This window comes from Panthera pardus, unplaced genomic scaffold (assembly GCF_024362965.1).
Source record: "Panthera pardus isolate Hobbes unplaced genomic scaffold, ASM2436296v1 HiC_scaffold_6, whole genome shotgun sequence".
Lineage (NCBI taxonomy): Eukaryota > Metazoa > Chordata > Mammalia > Carnivora > Felidae > Panthera > Panthera pardus.
The window spans coordinates 22,740,670-22,760,684 of NW_026526991.1; the positions used below are offsets into that span (position 1 = coordinate 22,740,670).

Sequence of the window (20,015 nt, forward strand, 5' to 3'; positions counted from 1 at the left end):
AATTATACTGTACTTTCTAAGAAGTATTAATACCTTCAGTTTGGCTGGCACCCAGGAAACCTGACTGTGGAGTGTGGTACTTTTCGGGAAATTTAGCTTCAGGGAGGTAGCCAACAAATTGATTCATGTTCAGAGTAACTTTTTTTTTTTTGTTTGTTTTGTGTTGGTTGTTCGAGATGAATTCGTTGTAAATAGAAGTCTAACTAAAACGTAGCTCTGGGAAAGAATGAAATCTCATAATGGTGCAACTGTTGCTAAATAATTTCCTGCTTGCCCCCAAATTGACCAATTTCAGGAGGATCGGGGAGATCTTGTCTTACAACATGTTCCAACAAACAAGGAAGGGTTAAAAAATCATACCACCTCATTGCCACATGCCTGGCAATGGCAATAACTAAAGACTTTCTGGAACATCCTTAATTCAGGTATTCTATTTTGTTGATCTATGTTCACTCCTAACTTGTCAGATCACAGGTTGTAACTTCTGTTCAAAAAGTAGAGCCACCATAGGAATTTCGCAGTGGATTTCTAGCTGGGGTTCTCAACCTCATTCTTCTCTTCTCCATTTTGCTTATCTTTATTTAAAATAAAAAGAGCACATTTATGTGCCAATGCTTAGTTTCAGAAACTCTAATGGTTCTCTGTTATACATTGCAGCAAGCCCAAACTTCTTTTTCCAACTAAAAAAAAAAAGTTTATTTATTTTTGAGAGACAGCATGCAAGTGGGGGAAGGGCAAAGAGGGGAAGTGACAGAGGATCTGAAGTGGGCTCTGTGCTGACAGCAGATAGCCCAGCGTGGGGCTCGAACTCAGCTTGATAAGGGGCTGGAACTCAAGAACTGCGAGATCATGACCTGAGCCAAAGTGGGATGCTTAACAGACTGAGCCACCCAGGTGCCCCTCTTTTTCCAACTTTAATGACTCTGCCCTACTTAGGTAACACTCTTTCTCCTGCTGCTGCAATGTTCACCTTTTGCTCTAGCCAAGTCCTTCTGGTTTCTTTGCAACTGCCCTATTCCCACCTATTAAGCCTTTGCTTCCCTTCTTTATCCATTTGGTCTGCCAAAACAGAATGTGATAGACTGTGTGGCTTATCAACAACAAATTCTTTTCTCAGAGTTCTGGAGGTTAGGCAGACTAAGATTAAAGAACCTACAGATTCAGTTCTGAAGATTAAGATTCTGCTGAAGTCCTGCTTCCCAATTCATAGATGTGTCCTCACATGTTGGAAGGGGCAAGGGAGCTTTCTAGAGTCTCTTTATAAGGGCACTAATCATTCAGGAGGGCTCCACCCTCATGACCTAATCACCTCTAGATACCATCACATTGAGGATTAGGTTTCAACATATAAATTCTGGGGTGACACGAACATTCGGTGTATAGCCCCTTCTAGCCTAATGCTTCCCTCCTGGGATGATTTCCCTCCTTTCCTCACATAAAACCGGACTCACTTGTCAAATCCCAGCTCATGCCTGACATTGAACAAAACAAAGCACAGATAGAGCTCACTGTCCCAGGGAGTCTTGGTGCCACTGCATAGGTTAAGTCTCTGGGTAGAATCTTATCATTCAAAGTCTGCTCCAGCCTCTCAGAGATTGTTTTCCCTGGGTGGTTCTCTTTATGTGTTCGTTGAGCAGGTAAATCTGTTGGGCAGCATTCTGGTTCTTAAGGAACTCTAGATGGTGCCCCACAAATGTGACCTGTATATTGAATGTAGTGGCTGTGCTGTGCAAAGAGGAAACCACTTTATTCTTTCTCACCACTGCCTTTAAATAAAACCTTAACTAACCTCCATGCCAAGCTCCGGGATGGTGTCTAAGGCTTTTGTTTTTCTAGACACTGGAGATTCGAACAATTTGAGCCATTAACAATTCCAACCCAGTTTAAATCAAGACTTGTCACATACCTGATTTTTTAATTTTTAAATTGTTTTTAGAAGAGCACTTGTTAGCATTTTAAAAATTTATTTTGTTTTTTAAAAATATTTTTTTAATGTTTATTTATTTTTGAGAGAGAGACAGAGCGTGAGCAGGGGAGGGGCCACAAGAGAAGGAGACGCAGAATCCCAAGCAGGCTTCAATATCCAGGCTCTGAACTGACAGCACAGAGCCTGACATGGGGCTCGAACCCACAAACCATGAGATCATGACCTGAGCTGAAGTTGGATGCTTAACCAGCTGAGCCACCCAGGTACCCCAGAGCACTTGTTAGCATTTAATGAACCTCCCTCCATGTGACTTCAAGCTACCAGGACGCAGGCTCCCCCAATGCCCTTAATCTTCTCTTTAGCTCTTCTACTGAAGAATTTGGCCTTCATGATAGCAGGCTGTTTTGGGAGCTTTCCCTTCCCCCAAACTTTGTAGTAGCCCCATTGCATCACATCAATGATAGGAACAATTCCAGTTTTTTTTGGGGGGGGTGGGTAGCATTTACCTGTGTCTGCTCATTGACCAAGGTCCACACTTTATCAGGGTTGACAGTTGGGCAGAAACTCTGGTTCCTCTTTAAGTTATAATGCTTCATACCAACTTTTCCAGAGTAAACTGGGTGATATTTGTCAAAGTTGATCCTGTGGTGATGCATGTCACCAGCATTCCCCTGGCCTTCTGGGTGCTTCTGGTGTTTGCCAAGGCACCGTGGCCCTGGCTTACCAGGCTCCAGCTCACATGGCCCCAAAGTTTCCAGCTCTTCCTCACTCTGGATGGCATGTGCATAGCCCAGAAGAAAGAGCAGTCACATATCTAACTGAAAGCTTCTCCTTGCATGTTCTCCAAGATACTTGAAATGTTTTCCCAAGGAGGGTGGGGTGGGGAGGCAATGTCTGTTTTTTCTTCTTACTCTTTCCACCTCTTGCCTTTATTTGCTAGATGCTCTGGGGTTAGGCAGGGGAAAGAGGAGTATTTTTTTGAAACCTAGTGGTGCTAGTTTGTGAAAACCCTCTGCATAGCAAACACCCCAAAACGGACCATTTTCAAATAGGGAGCTTTTGTGGGTTCTTTGGGGACTCTCTGTTGGAGACCTCTGGCATTGCACCATTTGCTGAGTCACTCCCTTGCTGCCATTTTTTTGATACGCCCCTCAATCCTACTCCAGCAGTTCATACCTTGTAGCCTCTTTCTGCTGGGATGGCCTGGACCTTGGCAGGCAGTGTTCTTGGGTGAGGTCCTTTCAAGAGATCTCTGACCTGGTTATCCTTTATAGCATCCATTTGGCCCACAGAGACATGGTGACTCTCTAAACTTTGGAAATGCAGTATTCCCACTTTGCTGTCTATAACACACTGCTCCAGCCAGCCTCTTCTCTTTGGACTTTTCTAGGTGAGAATCAGGCACCATTCTCTGTGCTTCCCAAACTCCAGAGAACACAGGTCAAACTCTGTGATAGTCAGAAAATGCCCCCCCTTGTCCCCTTAGATGTGCACGCCTTAATCCCTGGAACCTGTGAATCTGTTACTTTATTATGTATGTATGTATGTATGTATGTATGTATGTATTTTTCCATAGCAGCGTTATTTTTATTTTTTTACTTAAAAAAAAAATTTATTTTTAAGTAATCTCTACACCCAATGTGGAGCTCGAACTTACAACCCCCGAGATCAAGAGTTGCATGCTGCACTGACTGAGCCAATCAGGCACCCATTTTTTTAATTTGTTTTAATTGAAGTATAGTTGACATACAATACTACATTGGTTTCAAATGTATAACATAGCAATTCAACAATTATGTACATTACAGAATGCTCACTATAATAATTATGGTTACCATCTATTACCATATAAAGTTATTATAATATAATTTTTTAGTCAAACATTTTATTATGTCTATTTTTAATTTTAATTAAAATTATAGTTAACATGCAGTGTTTTAATGTAGTGAATCAACAATTCTTTTTTTTTTTTGCCAATGATGAAATATGATTTATTCAACAGAGGCTAGTGATATGGATTTTTATGTGAAATGATTTAATTATTTAAAAATTTTTTTCAGGGGCGCCTGGGTGGCGCAGTCGATTAAGCGTCCGACTTCAGCCAGGTTACGATCTCGCGGTCCGTGAGTTCGAGCCCCGCGTTGGGCTCTGGGCTGATGGCTCGGAGCCTGTTTCCGATTCTGTGTCTCCCTCTCTCTCTGCCCCTCCCCCGTTCATGCTCTGTCTCTCTCTGTCCCAAAAATAAATAAAAAACGTTGAAAAAAAAATTAAAAAAAATTTTTTTTTCAATGTTTGTTTATTTATTTAATATAATTTATTGTCAAGTTGCCTAACATACAGTGTATAAGTGATTCAACAATTCTATACATTACTCAGTGCCCATCATGACAAGTGTATCCTTTAATCCCCATCACCTATTTCACCCATCCCCCACTCACCTCCCCTTTGGTAACCATCAGTTTGTTCTCTATAGTTAAGAGTCTGTTTTTTGGGTTGTTTCTTTTTTTCCTTTGTTCGTTTGTTTTGGTTCTTAAATTCCACATAGGAGAGAAATCATATAGTATTTGTCTTTTTCTGACTGCTTTATTTTGCTTAACATGATACTCTCTAGATCCATCCATATTGTTATAGATGGAAAGATTTTAGTCTTTCCTATTCATGAGTAATATTTCATTGTATATATATACCACATCATTTTTATTCATTCATTTATTGATGGACACTCACGCTGCTTCCATATCTTGGCTATTCAAAAAATTTTTTAAATGTTTTTATTTACTTTTGAGAGAGAGAGAGCAAGAGTGAGCACGGGGGAGGGGCAGAGAGAGAAAGGGAGACACAGCATCTGAAGCAGGATCCAGGTTCTGAGCTGTCAGCACAGAGCCCAACGTGGGGCTCAAACTCACAAACTGTGAGATCATGACCCGAGCAAAGTCGGACACTTAACTGACTGAGCCACCCAGGCACCCCTGCTTCCATATCTTGGCTATTGTAAATAATGCTGCAATAAACATAGGGGTGCATGTGTCTTTTCAAACTAGTGTTTTCATATTCTTTGGGTAAATACTCAGTAGTGTGATTACTGGATCATAGGGTAGTTCTATTTTTAATTTTTTGAGGAACATCCATGCGGTTTTCCACAGTGGCTGCACCAATTTATATTCCCACCAGCAGTGCATGAAGGTTCCTTTTTTCCATATCCTTGCCAGCACTTGTTGTTTCTTGAGTTTTTGATTTTAAGCATTCTGACAGGTGTGAGGTGATATCTCATTGTGGTTTTTAAATTTGTATGTATGTATGTATGTATGTATGTATGTATGTATGTATGTATGTATTTTGAGAGAGAGAGAGAGAGAGAGAGAGAGAGAGAGAGAGCTTGCCAGGGAGAGGGATAGAGGGAGAGAGGGAGAGAATCTTAAGCAGGCTCCATGCTTAGTGAGGAGCCCTATGCTGGGCTCCATCCCACAACCCTGGAATCATGACTTGAGCTGAAATCAAGAGTTGGATGCTTAACCAACTAAACCACCCAGGCACCCCTTCGTTGTGGTTTTGATTTGCATTTCTATGAGGAGGAGTGATGTTGAGTATCTATTCATGTGTCTGTTGCCCAACTGTATGTTTTCTTTCGAGAGATGTCTTTTCATGTCTTCTGCCCATTTTTAATTGGATTATTTGTTTTTTTTCATATTGAGTTGTATAAATTCTTTATTTATTTTTTATACTAACCCTTTATCAGAGATGTCATTTGCAAATATCTTCTCCTATTCAGTAGGTTATATTTTAGTTTTGTTGATTATTTCCTTTGATGTGCAGAAGCTTTTTTTAAAGTTTATTTATTTATTTTGAAAGATAGCACAAGTGGTGAAGGGGCAGATAGAGCAAGAAAGGGAAAGAGAGAGAATCCCAAGCAGGCTCTGCACTGAAGTGCAGGGCTCGAACTCATGAACCCGTGAGATCATGACCTGAGCTGAAATCAAGAGTCAAATACTTAACCAACTTAGCCACCCAGGTGCCCCTGTGCAGAAGCTTTTTATTTTAATATAGTCCCAATAGTTTATTTTTGCTTTTGTTTCTCTTGCCTCAGGAGACCTATGTAGAAAAATGTTGCTATGGCTGGTGTCAGAGAAATTACTACTTGTGCTGTCTTCTAGATTTTTATGCTTATAGGTCTCACATTTAGGTCCTTAATCCCTTTTGAGTTTATTTTTGTGTATGTAAGAAACACTGTTTCAGTGTTTTGCATGTAGCTGTCCAGTTTTCCCAGGACCATTTGTTGAAGAGACTGTCTTTTTCCTATTGCATATTCTTGCCTCATTTGTTGAAGATTAATTGACCATATAATTATGGTTTTTCTTCTGGGCTCTGTAATCTGTTCTGCTGGTCTGTGTGTCAACTTTTTGTGCCAGTACCATATTGTTTTGATTTCTACAGCTTTGTAGTATGTCTTGAAATCTGGGATTGTGATACCTCCAGTTTTGTCCTTCTTTTTCAAAACTGCTTTGGCTATTTGGGGTCTTTTGTGGTTTCATACAAATTTTAGGATTGTTCTAGTTCTGTGAAAAGTGCCATTGGAATTTTGATAGGGATTGCATTAAATCTGTAGATTGCTTTGGGTAGGATGGACAGTTTAACAATATTTGTTCTCCCATCCATGAGCATAGAATATCTTTTTATTTGTTTGTGTTGCTCAACTTCTTTCATCAATGTTTATAGTTTTCAGAGTACAGGTCTTTTACTTCCTTGGTTAAGTCTATTCCTAGGTATTTTCTTATTTTTGGTGTAATTGTAAATGGGATTGTTTTCTTAATTTCTCTTTCAGCTACTTTGTTTTTAGTGTATACAAATGCAATGGATTTCTACATATTGATTTTGTATCCTGTGACCTTACTGAATTCATTTATTAGTTTTAGTGGTATTTTGGTGGAGTCTTCAGGGTATTCTATGTATAGTATCATTTCATTTGCAAACAGTGAAAGTTTTACTTCTTCCTTGCCAATTTAGAAGCTTTTTATTTCTTTTTGTTGTCTGATTGCTCTGACTAGGGCTTCCAGTGGAATGTGTTACTTTACATGGCAAAAAGGACTTCGCAGATGTGATTGAGGTCATGGACCTTGAGATGGGGGGGATTATCCCGTGTAATCCAGGTAGGCCCAATCTAATCACCCAACTACATGAGTCCTTGTAAGTGGAGAACCTATCCCAGCTGTAGTCAGGGAGAGAGATGTGACTACAGAAGAAGGGCAGAGACTTGTGACACGAGAAGGACACTTTTCATCATTGCTAGCTTGAAGATGGAGGAAAAGAGCCATAAGCCAAGGAATGTGGTGACTTCTGGAAGCTGGGAATGACTCTCAGGTATAGCCAGCAAGAAAATGAAGACCCAAATTCTACAACTACAGGGAACTAAATTTTGCCAGTAGCCTAAGTGAGCAGGAAATGGATTATTCCCTAGATCCTCCAAAATATGAGCTTGCTGCTAACTTTGTTTTAGTCACTGAGACTCCTAATAGACTTCTGCCCTATAGACTATAAGATAATAAGTTTGTGTTGTAAGCCACTAATTTTGAGTAATTTGTTATGGTAACAATAGAAAACTAATATACTCTCCCCCAGATTTTCTCCCTGAGTCTGCCTCTTGGTAAACATTGGGTAAGTAGGAGGTGAGACTGTGTCCTTCCCTTAGCAGGGAATCTCTACCTTCATTCTCTCCCACTGCATTTCTTAAAGCTTCTCCCACATGGTTTGGGAAGACAATGGTATACTTTTCTAAAACCACTGGACTGACAACTTTGCTGGTACTCTTTCCTAAGCATAGGCTGGAGGTGGATGTCTTGGTGTAGTCAGCATTTTATTTAAGCACGCTTGCCCTAGTCACAGTGTAGAGGCAGGAAAAGTCCCATTTAACCTTGTTGGACAATAGCAATCATAAATCTTTGTTCCTTGGTTCTGCATTTCAGTGAAAGTGCATATAGACCATTTCTAAATATTTCCATTACTCTCTAGCTGCCTGAATTCCTCTGCCAGACTAAATCTCCTTGATGGAAATCCTAATACTGATTGTCCTCTGTGTTTTGAGGAACACATCTTTCACATTGGACTCTGTACACTTTTGGTCCTATTATGTGTCTGAAATTAATTTCTGCAACCAAGTCAGTTTCCTCACTCATTCTATTTTATGCAAATTGCCAGCAGGACATCATGTCTGTTCTGTGCCTTACCACGCATAGATAGAGCTTCGGGTTTGGAAGGGTTGAAGGGACTGGAAGGCTCAGCTGTTCCACTGTTTCTTTCCTTCCCCTCCTCAATCTTGAATCACCCCTCTTCAGTGTCATCCAAGATATGCATTTGAGGGGCGCCTGGGCGGCTCAGTTGGTTAGGCATCTGACTTCGGCTCAGGTCATCTTCTCACGGTTCATGGGTTCAAGTCCCATGTCAGGCTCAGAGCCTGGAGCCTGCTTCCAATTCTGTGTTTCCCTCTCTGTGGCCCTCCCCTGCTCATGCTCTGTCTCACTCTTTCTCTCAAAAATAAACATTAGAAAAAAAAGATATGCATGTGAGTGATCCATTGGGAATCTCCCTACTTCTTTTGGCAGCTTGCTCAAACATGGAGAATTTTTTTTTTTTTTTTTAGCTTCTTGAGGGCGAGGACCAAATCTTATGCATTGTGACAAAACCAACCCCAACTCAGAGCCTGGAGCATAGCAGAAACTCAGCGAATGAACAAGGGAATGAATTAGCGAATGAATGAATATTATTGGGCCCCAACTGGCTTCCTTATGGTTTCCATAAAATGTCCTTGGAATGATTTAGAATGATTTAATCCCTTCTCTACAGAATGGTAGAGAAGCCATCTTGTCCTAATTACATCTTTCCTTCTCATCTGATATATTTTCAGCCCCCAAAGGATAGTCCTACATATCAAATTACAACCCTTTCTACTACAGTTGTATAATAGCCGCCTAAGGAACGTTCAGTTTTCTGGAATGCATTTAGCATGAGGGTGGGCCGGAAGTGATTGTGTAACTATTGCAAAAGTCTGTGGTTTGAATCTTTATAAAAGTTTTATCTCAGCAGCCCAGACGCAGGACTCTGCCAAAAATCACAGCTTCTCTGTTTCCAACTGTGCATGCTGCAGATAGCCCCGAAAAAGGACTGAGGGTTTATAGGGAAGGCGTCGTGGTGTGTTTATGTGCAGCAGGATATTGAATGGGACTTTTCATGGTGTCTTGAAATTTCATCTGAAGTCCCAAAGCTGAGAATGAAAGGTGATAAGTATTCCCACGTTTATGAATGGGATGCTAGCACTAGACATATCCAGGCAGAAAGTATGAAAAAACAGCAAAATTGGTATCAACCTTCATCATACACCTCCAGCTGCTGCAGGAGAACGGGAATTAAAAGGAGTTTCTGGAGGTAGTGGACAGTGTTGTGGAATTTCCCTTTCTCTTCTTATGAGGGGAGCCCTCAAGAAAATTGGAGGCTCTATCAGTGCCCCATGATTGGAATAGAGCAGGGTGAGAGAATTCATGGAGAAGTGGGTATGTGTCTTCTGGACATTTTAGGGACATAAGTTAATGGCAACTGATGCTTGCTTCCTGCCTGATGACTGTGGAATGTGGGAGGCTTGTTGGACCAACGATAGTACTCTAAGCAAGTGAGGAGGGTGACAGTGAGAGCTGTCTGCGCTACCAGAGTTTGTAATGCTGAGCATATGTGTCTCCCAAGAGCCATGATGGAAGATAGCTGGCCTTCGACCAGGAGGGTTACCTGTGGGGCGAAGGGACCCCAGGAATAAGCTGCTGCATGGTGTATTTCTGGGCAGGAGCTGAGAAGCATGTGAGAAACTTCTGTGAGAAGTGGGAGAGTACACTTGCTTTTAGGGGGTTTTTCAACCAAGTGGTTTCTACAGTGAGCCTTTGAAAGCCAACAAATGCATTCCATTGGAGAGAGCAAGCATATGGGCCTTTCTTACATCAAGGCCATGGTCTACCATATTTTAACAGCACCTACCATGAGAGATATATTTGCTTCTTTTCCTCTAATTCTCCTGCTCTCTGCCTTGACCCTGGCAAAATCAGAATCGGTGGCTGAGGGGAGAATGAAGGAGATGGAAGAAAAACAGACAATAGGGCCACTGTAGTGCTGTGGTCTCCCTGCCATAGGTTGGGGTAGAGCTTGGGGCGGGGGTGGGGGTGGGGGTGGTGTGGTGCTGAGGGACTCTGAATAGGGTATGGGATTGAAGTTTTAAGTAGGACTTTTTAATGAGTTTTAATTCTTGAAAGTAACTTAAAAATCTCTGAGTACAAGATGTGCCGGAGATGTTGTCCAGGGCTGGGGAGAAAGGTGATTTGATAGAGCATTTTGGGAGGGAGTGATTAGAGAAAAATAACACCGTTTTTGGTTTGTACACAATTGAATTAGCTTGCTTGATGGATTCCAGGGAGCCAGCCCCAAGGGATAGGTGAGCGACAGACTATGCCCTAGAACTTTGGTATTATGGACACTTTTTCCCTTGGAAGCTTTTGATATTTTTGTTTAATTAAAAAAATGTTTATTTAGTTTTGAGAGAGAGAGCGAGAGAGAGCAAGAGAGAGCAAGAGCATTGGAGAGGCTCAGAGAGAGAGGGGGGCAGAAGATCCAAAGTGGGCTCTGTGCTGACAGCAGACAGCCTGATGCAGAGCTTGAAACCACGAACCACGAGATCATGACCTGAGCCAAAGTTGGAGGCACCCCAATATTGCTGTTTAATTTTTTAAAAGGTTTTACTTTGAAATAATGTTACAACTACAGAGAAGTTGCAAAAATAGTGCTGAAAGCTCCCATATACCTTTCCCCAGCTTCCCCTCATGTTAATGTCTTATATAACTGTAGTGTCATGATCAAAATCAGGAAATTAACATTGATACAGTACTATTAACTATTCTACAAGCCTTACTGTAATTTGCCAGCTTTCTCATGAATGTTCTTTTTCTGGCCAGGATCCAACCCAAGATCTCATAGTACATTCATTCATCACGTCTTCATAGTTTTCTCCATCATCTTTCCCTGTATCATTACATTTTAGGATTGGAAAGGACAGTAAACATCTTCTAGATGAATGGCCCTGTGGATTCTTGAATCTCCTCTATTAAAATTCCCATGAATAATTTTTTCTGCATGAAGTCATCTCTGGTGACAGTCTGTTCTAAATTGGGCCCAGCACTATAAAGAAGTCCACAACCATGATTTGCTTTCTTAAAGTTTTCATCTATTGATTCTGGTTCTTTCTTTATTTTTGCCTTTTAGAACAAGGCCATTTTCCCTTCTACATGTCAGCCTTCAAATATTGGAAGACCATTATATTTCTATTCTCCCTGAAGCCTGCCACCACATCCTTTCTTCTTTAGGATGAACATCTTTAATTCTATTCATTGTTCCTTGTATGACATGATTTTAAGTCATATTACACATGGGTCACTGTACCCTGAACAAGCACCAGTTATATATATAAATGTATATGTGGGTCTATCTATGATGCCTGAACAGAGAAAAAAAATAGGTATCGTTCTCCACATTCTCTATCCTATCTCTGACGGTCAAGATTACATTAACAATTGGTTCATTTTTATAAAGGTGGTCAAGTCCTAGTTAAACATGCTAATTAAATAGCCATTTTCAGTGAACATAAGTGAGTAATCTAGGCTCCTGTGTGAGTTGCTAAGAGAAATTTGGCATTTTTCTTTGAGATAACTTCTGGGGTGGAAGGCTAGACAAGTAAGTATGCTTTCAATTAAGCTTGGGTTGGCTTATATCGAAATTGGAAATGGTACCTGGCAAGAAGCTGCTGGTATATCTTTTCAAAAAAAAAAAAAGGCAATACATTTTTGAAAAACTAGAATAAACTCTCAGTGTATTGGCAGATCTGGGAGAATTTCCATTTACTGAACAGCTAATGGGAATGCGTTGAGAAATACAGTGTGGCCTGAAACAGAGCAAGTATTTTTTACCTAAAAATAATTCTCAGGGCACCTGGGTGGCTCCATCGATTAAGCATCTGTCTCTTGATTTCGGCTCAGGACATGATCTCATGGTTTGTGAGTTTGAGCCCTGCATTGGGGTCTACACTGACAGCATGGATTCTCTCTCTCTCCCCCTCTCTTCCCTTCCTCTGCTCATGTGTGCTTTCTCTCTCTCTTTCAAAAATAACTAAGTAAACATTAAAAAAAAATAATTCTCAAAACATGTTTTATCAGTCTTCAACTGTCTGTTCCCTGGTTCAAAATGCAGGGTATGACCTTACTTGTACTGTGTAGGTATGGCTGGAGGATGCTATTACAATATTATTGAGTATACTCTCTATGCTGCACTTTTCATTTACATTACTTATAGTTGGTTAAATTTCTTAACATTAGTTTTTTTCTTGTTGTTCTGTCTGGCTTTTAGTTTGCAGGCCCTTCTTGAATGGAAGATTTTGTTTCTTTATTATTCTTTCTGTTTTCTCTCTGATTCCCCACCATTCTTACAGTTTTGAGGTTTGTTTCCACCTGGTCTGTGGAGTCCCCAGGTCTTATATGAGCTCTTTGGTGCCCTTGCCCCACAGTGATGTCGGGGAATCACAGATACAGTCACTGAGCCCATCAATGACTTGCCTGGAAGCCAAGTGGAGAGGCTGAGGCTTGCCTTCCTAAACTTGCAAACTGCCATGTTCACAGGCAGCTATCTTAGTAGCTGTTTCCAGACTCCTTTCTTGAGCTGGGGAGCCTCACCTTTACCCCTGGGTCTCAAGCCATGAGGGCTCAGCCTCCTGTAGGGTATTATTATTCTTGTTTGTAAGGTAGTGAGCAGTAAGTAAGCTCTGTAGTGGCCCTATTGTTTATTTCCAGCCATAGTTTGTTCTAATTGGTTGTCGCATCCATTTTCTCTGGTTGCTGCCTGTGCTGTGCTACTTATTAATATTATCAATATCATCTGGACTCTCACCCCATGGAAGCTGAATTTCTGGCCACCTCTGATTGCTTCTGACCTGGGGCCCAGGCGGCCCATTTACTGCTTTGGATTTCTGTTCCAGTTCTGGACATACATACATTCATTTGTTTTTGAACATGGCCGTGACTTTTTTTTTTAATTAAAAAAGTTTTTTTTATGGAGATATAATTGACATATAACATTATATTACCTTCAGGTGTATGCCATGACTCAATATTTGTATGTATTGTGAAATGATCACCATGTTAAATCTAGTTCACAAAACTATGAGTTTTATTTTCTTCTATATTTCATCTATTATGGAAACGAGCAGAGGAGAGGACCTCAAAATGTATACTTACTGTGGTGTTTTGATGAGAAGTGTCTTAAAGATGTAGTCCAAATGACCGGATGACCAGGACATGTGTTAGAATGAAAGTTATTACAGAGTTGGTGAAGAGTGCCAAAATTTATTAAAGCCTAACTAATTAACTAATTGTAGATACTTACAAAGCTGAATGTGTTAAAATTCTTTAAAATGAATATATATACATATATATAAAATTCAAAAATAAGAAATTTTCTGGGAATGTAGTGTTATTACAATAAGTGGTATAGCAGTAAACGCTAAAACGTGGAGGTGGGTGAGGGGAAACAAATGTTACAAAATTAATATATGCATTTTAAATAATAAACTCACCTACACTTAGAAATGGGAAAAAAAGAAGAAACTACTTAAATAACTCATGTTTTAAGATAGACCTTAAAAACCACAATTACAGACTATTTAGATAGAATGTGTGGAAAATGATAACACCATGAAGGATGAGGCCAAAGTTGTATTCAAAAGCAAACTGATATTCTCAAGGGACCTCATTATCCAACAAAGCAAGCATTCAATGTAAGAAAGACAAATTGAACCAATGTAAGGAAAGGAGTAGGAAGAATGAAACTATTAAATAAATAGTTAAATAAACTATTTATAGACATCTTTGAATTAGAAAACAGAAACACTGTAAAACTGATGCATTAATCTGAGAGCCAATTCACTGGAACACCAATATCTTTAAGAAAACCTTGGGAAAATAGAGAAGAAAAGAGAAAAAAATATATAAAAATGAGAAATGACATAAAATGGTAGACATAGAAGAGGTTAAACTTTTATATAAAAAAATTCCCCATCGCTTCTCGGCCTTTTGGCTAAGATCAAGTGTAAAAAAATTCCTTTCGGGGCATCTGGGTGGCTCAGTCGGTTATGCGTCCGACGTTAGCTCAGGGCATGATCTCACGGGTCATGAGTTTGGGCCCTGCATCAGGCTCTGTGCTAACAGCTCAGAGCCTGGAGCCTGCTTCAGATTCTGTGTCTCCCCACTCTCTGCCCCTCCCCTGCTCTCACTCTGTCTCTCTCTGAAAAATAAATAAACATTAACAAAATTAAAAAAAATAAAATAAAAAAGTTCCTTTCTGTAAGAAGAATCACACAAGTTTATATAGCTGGGATGATGGGAAATCTGGGATTTGCTTTAAAATACAGTGCTGCATTTAAAACAGTGGTAGGGGAATAGGTGAAAGAATATTGGCAAAATGTTGATTATGGTTTAAACTGGGTAATGGGTACATGGGGGTTCATTATACCCGGTTTTCCTCCCTTTATGTATGCTTAACATTTTCCATAATTAAGAGTTAAAAGGAGAATGTTATACCTGACTCTATGCTAATATGTTTGGAAATCTCCCTAATGAAGTAGATGGTTTTTTGAGAAAACACATTTCTAAAACTGATTCAAGAAGTGGAAAATCTGATTAGAACAATCCTGGAAGAAATTATAAAAGAATACCTCCAAAAGAGATTCTCAAATCTGACCATTTTATTCATGAATTCCTTCAGGAAACACATAATTTATTTTGAGAGAGAGGCAGCATGAACAGGGGAGGGGCAGACAGAGAAGGAGAGAGATAGAATTCCAAGTAGGCTCCATTTTGTCAGCACAGAGCCTGATGCAGGGCTCAATCCTATGCTTGTGAGATCATGACCTGAGCCAAGATCAAGAGTCAGACACCCAACCAACTGAGCCACATAGGTATCTGAAGACACATATAATTCTTATGTTCTATAAATTATATAGATCTAAATGATATCATCAAATTTATTCTATAAAGCTAGCACATTACCACTATGACCTGATATGTAAACAATGAAAATATCAAAGCACAGAGCAGTTTTATATGCAAATATATGGAAAACTTTGAAATGAAATAGTAAAGAAATTGAACTCAGTTGCATCCAGTTGATCTAGTTCCACTTAATCAATTCATCAGAGTAAGAAAAATTTATCATTTCCTCTATAAAATGCACTGACTGATGTCCACAGAGAACGAATGCTTATGACCAGTTTGCTCTGGTGTGTTCTTGCAATTTTGCTCTGATTGTCATAGGCTTTCAATCCAGTTTATGTCAACTGTACTTATGTAATCTAATTAAATATTTATGTACACTGATGAAATATGAGTATGGACAAAGAATTGTTCCTGTGAAAGCTAAATTGAATGTATTGGAAGAACCCAGTACAAGTGAGTCACTAAAAAATTAAGTTAGGTGAGGATGAGACAATTATAAAATTTGGGAAAAAGATACAAAAGTCTAGAAGAAATCTTCACACATATTGCTTTATGCACAACTTAAAATTCTCTTCTTTAAAGAAACTGAATGGGAAAATAGCAATGCATTAAGGATTTGATTTACATAAAAAAGATAGTACAGAATTCTTTTTAAAAATTTTTATTTATTTTTATTTTAGAGAGAGAGAAAGCACAAGTAGGGGAGAGGGGCAGAGGGAGAGAGAGAGAATCGTAAGCAGGCTCCACACTCAGCACAGAGCCTGATGTGGGGTTTGATCTCACAACCTTGGGATCATGCCCTGAGAGCCAAAATCAAGAGTGGAATGCTCAACTGACTGAGCCACCCAGGTGCTCCAGTACAGAATTCTAATTAGCAAACTGATATTCAAAGAAAGACCTTTCCCTATATACTGGTTAAGGCAGCACTAGCTGCTATACTAGACAAACCCTAGCTAACACATTAAACAAAATCAAATCTTACTCAAACCAATTTAATAATAAAAGACAATTATTGGCACATATAGGGATGATATTAAAAATATTTAACAACCAGTGCAGCATGGGTACTGACCAGTTATAAAGGATAACCAACTAATAGGAATGGATGGCCAGTCACATACAACAGAATGGCTATTCCAGTGTGTACAAGTGAATATATATGCCTGGGTTCATGGAATTAAAAAACCCTAAGGCAGGCTTCCTTCAGGTGAGGCTTGATGTGGTGGTTGAACAACATACCAAATACACTCAGTTGATCTCTTTTCTGGTCTGCTTTCTTTGGCTGTGAGCTTCATCCTAAACAGATTCCCCAAGATGGTTGACAGCAGCTCCTGAGGTTGTGTGTTTCAGTGTTCTTGTTTGGCAAGAAATAAGGGATACTTTGTGTTAGCATTTAGAGCGAGGCCTTTGAGATTCATCTTGATTAGACTGACTTAGGTCACATCCCAGGCCTGTACCAGTCATAGGGCATGGCTTGTGCTGGTTGGCTTGGTCAAGTTCTCTGCCTCACCTGGAGTGGGGAGTAGAGTCAGCTTTTCTGGAACAACTTGGATCCTCTGACAAGTATTAGGAGGCTACAGGAAAGGGGTGTAGGTGGATATTGGAGAAATAACCAACAAATATTTTTTATATTAATGCAAAATATGTCATCAACATATCCAATTAATAGAAAACACATAATAAACTTAATGGAGTAAAAGGCATTCTATATAAAAATATTTGACAAAGAGTATATACTAAAGAGTAAAGAAAAAAATGAGCAAAGTGCAGAAATAGATCATAGAAGGAATGTAACTGATCAATAAATATGTGAAAAGGCATGTAATTTCACTAGTAATCAAAGAAATGGGAATTAAAACCATTTTGTCAGACCACATTTTGCTTAATCAGTTGACTCAGTATTATACAAGGAGCAGGATCATCCCAAATAACCCTGTGTGCTTACTTGGCATTATGGACTAAATTGTATCCCCCACCAAGGGTCACAGGTTGAAGCCCTAACTCCTAATGTGACAGTATTGGGAGATAAGGCCAGAAGGAGATAATTAAGGTTAAATGAACTCATAAGGTGGGGCCCTAATCCAATAGGACTGATGTCCTTATAAAAAGAGGAAGACACAGCAGAAGTGTAGGTGCACAGAGAAACGACCACATTGAGGACCTAATGACCTAGTGAGAAGGCCACCACCTGCAAGCTAAGGAGACAGGCCTAGGAGAAACAAAACCTGCCAACACCTTGATCTTGGACTTCCAGCCTGAAAAACTGTGAGACATACATTTCTCTTGTTAGCACCACACAGACTGTAGTATTTTGTTTGGGCAACTCTGGCAGATTAATAAACCTGGGCTTTCTGGGCCAGAGGCTACCTAGGGTCCGGGGCCTTGCTCTTCTCCCAGTTGGAGGGGCAGTGCCAAGCTCACCTTCTCATGGAACTTGAGCTTCCTCTCCCTGCCCTGGGAAAGACTGAACTGAAATATCCTTGAGGCATCAGAGTCTACAGGGGCTGGGAAGCTGACATTGTAAGATAACTCCTATAAATAGCTGGCACTCCAGACCAGATGGCTTGGCAAGTTGATAATGGCTGCTCTCTCATGCTCGTCATAGAATAAGGAATAGGAGCTGACTCCAGCAGCCCTGGCAGGCCTCTCATGGGGCGAGGGGGGCAATGATGGGCCCTTGTCATGCTGACCCTGGCCTCGGAATTTTTTCTTTATCCAATTAGGCTTATTCCTCAGCCCATGCCACATGGTGTGAAATTTTACCCAAACCCTGGTGTATGACATGGGGAGACCTAGAAGGGAACATCTTCCACAAAAGAAATATTAAAAAAAATGATATACTTGATAGAAGGTAGTTATGACCTTTTGCAGAAGCAATTTATGATGTGTTTAGTCTTTAGTATATAAATTTTTTAAAAATATGGGAATATACTTATTAAATAGTGGATCCATCGTTATGCATCGAGATACCAGGGAAATTCAACGCAGGTATATAATGCTGAACAGAAAAGATTTTGGCTTTTCTGCAGAGTTAAAAATGCACAATATTCTCTTTTCTTCCCCTCCAGACTCTACACCTACATTGGGATTTGTTAGCTAGATGAGAAATCTAGACAACAACAGAAAAGCTGTCACTTCCAAAATGATTTAGATGGCAATCTTTAAAATACACCTCTGTGGGCACCTGTTGGGATTAACACTGGGTGTCATATGTAAGTGGTGAATCACTGGGTTCTACTCCTTAAGCCAAGACTATACTGTATGTTAACTAACTTGAGAATAATAATAATTAAAAAAGAAGGAACAAAAAAATTACACCTCGGTGCCTGCCATCTGCTCTGAGGACTAAAACGGCAACCTAAACATATAATGGGGGCGGGGGGGGGGGGGGGGTCTGAACAGTGAGGCCATCTTGTGGCCAATTAGGAAAGTTTCCAGTTTCTGACACCCAGCATTGGAAGCTTGCCTACACTGCACCCCCTTCACGCTGAGGCATAGTCTTGAAAGTGAAGCAATAGTGGGGAGGACCTTTGGTATTTCCTGAACTTAATCTTCTGGAATGAGTCCAAGATTCAACCGCCAAATCCAAATTCCATTGTCTGTGGGCTGGTTGGTGTTGTAGGAGGATTTCATGCAATGTGGTTGGTATGTATGCACATGTCCTGCCTGTCACCTGTTCCCAGATAGGCTCAACTTATCAATCATCTTGTTGAAATGGCAAGACTTGAAACATAAGGATTCTTCTGGAAACATATAACAGGGGGCTACTGTGAACAGAAGCAGGGCCAGGTTGGAAGGACAACACACACACACAGAGAAAGATATTTCTGGACTTTCTGAGTCTCAGTCCTTTGTGGATTGCTTGTAAACAGTATAGGCTGTTCCTAGAAAATATATTGACCCCTATGTGGGTGAAGGAGAAATGTTATTATTATTATTTTATTTTTTTAAAATTTACATCCAAGTTAGCATATAGTACAACAATGATTTCAGGGGTAGATTCCTTAATGCCCCTTACCCATTTAGTCCATCTGCCTCCCATAACCCCTCCAGTAACCCTGAAAGAGAAATATTATTAAGATGTAAAGAACAGGTGAGTCGTATTTTCTGACTCTTTTCCTAGGAAAAGATAAGAATCTACTAGAATTGTGACTTGAGTTTTGATAAGCAAATTCATCTCTGCTTAGCAAAGATTTGCAAAGACTTGGAACTCTGATGATTTTATTTCTCTATGGCTGTGTATTCACAACTCCTACTTTACATTACCAATTAACTTTATAAATGTAATCTCTTTTCAGGCATCCTTAAGTGTGTGAGATGTAATTTTCCTTTCCAGTGCTCAAGTTCTCTTATTTTCCTGTTTTTTTTTTCTCCTCTGAATCAAAATATAAAATTTCCTAATAGATTAGAGGAATGAAAACCAAAAAGTATATTTTGAGTGAAAAGTGTTTTCCCCTCCTTTCAGTCACTTAAGCTTTCTGGGACTTTTTGGGTTGGAATACCACATATTGGCTTGAATCACTGTGTGCATTTTGAAACAAATGCAGACCTGTTCTTTGGCTACTTTGAGCTTGTGTAGGGAGATCAAAGGAACTGGAAGGAAAAACAAAGACTAAAGAGAATTGGAATGCATAGTGAACCTCTGTCTGGAAAATGCATTGCACACTTTAGACAGCTGCACTGTAATATTAACAGCCTATGCTTGTCTAGTGATTTCCAGTTTCTAAAGTGCTTTTATGTCTGTTAGCTCAGGACCACCCTAAAGAGAAAAGCCGGGCAGGCATTATTGTTTTCTTGTTACAAAGAAGAGCACAAACTTGGAGAGACTGAGTGTGGAGCATGGGAACTGATATTTGAACCTGGGTCAGCTGACCCCAAACCTTAGCCTCTTTCTGCCTCACCACAAGTCCCACTGGCTTTGAATACCCTGAAAAGGTATCCTGTGTTCACACACCTTCAGCTAGTAGGACTCAAGGCTCTTAATCTTGCGTTCCTGGGTCCCCTCCCAGGCCCACACCCTCCATCTG

General features: G+C 40.0%; 1 pseudogene; it reads right to left on the reverse strand.

The window, feature by feature from the left end:
- Window positions 1–2,239: 2,239 nt before the first annotated feature.
- On the reverse strand, window positions 2,240–2,708 carry LOC109265273 (60S ribosomal protein L27a-like; annotated as a pseudogene).
- Window positions 2,709–20,015: the final 17,307 nt, after the last annotated feature.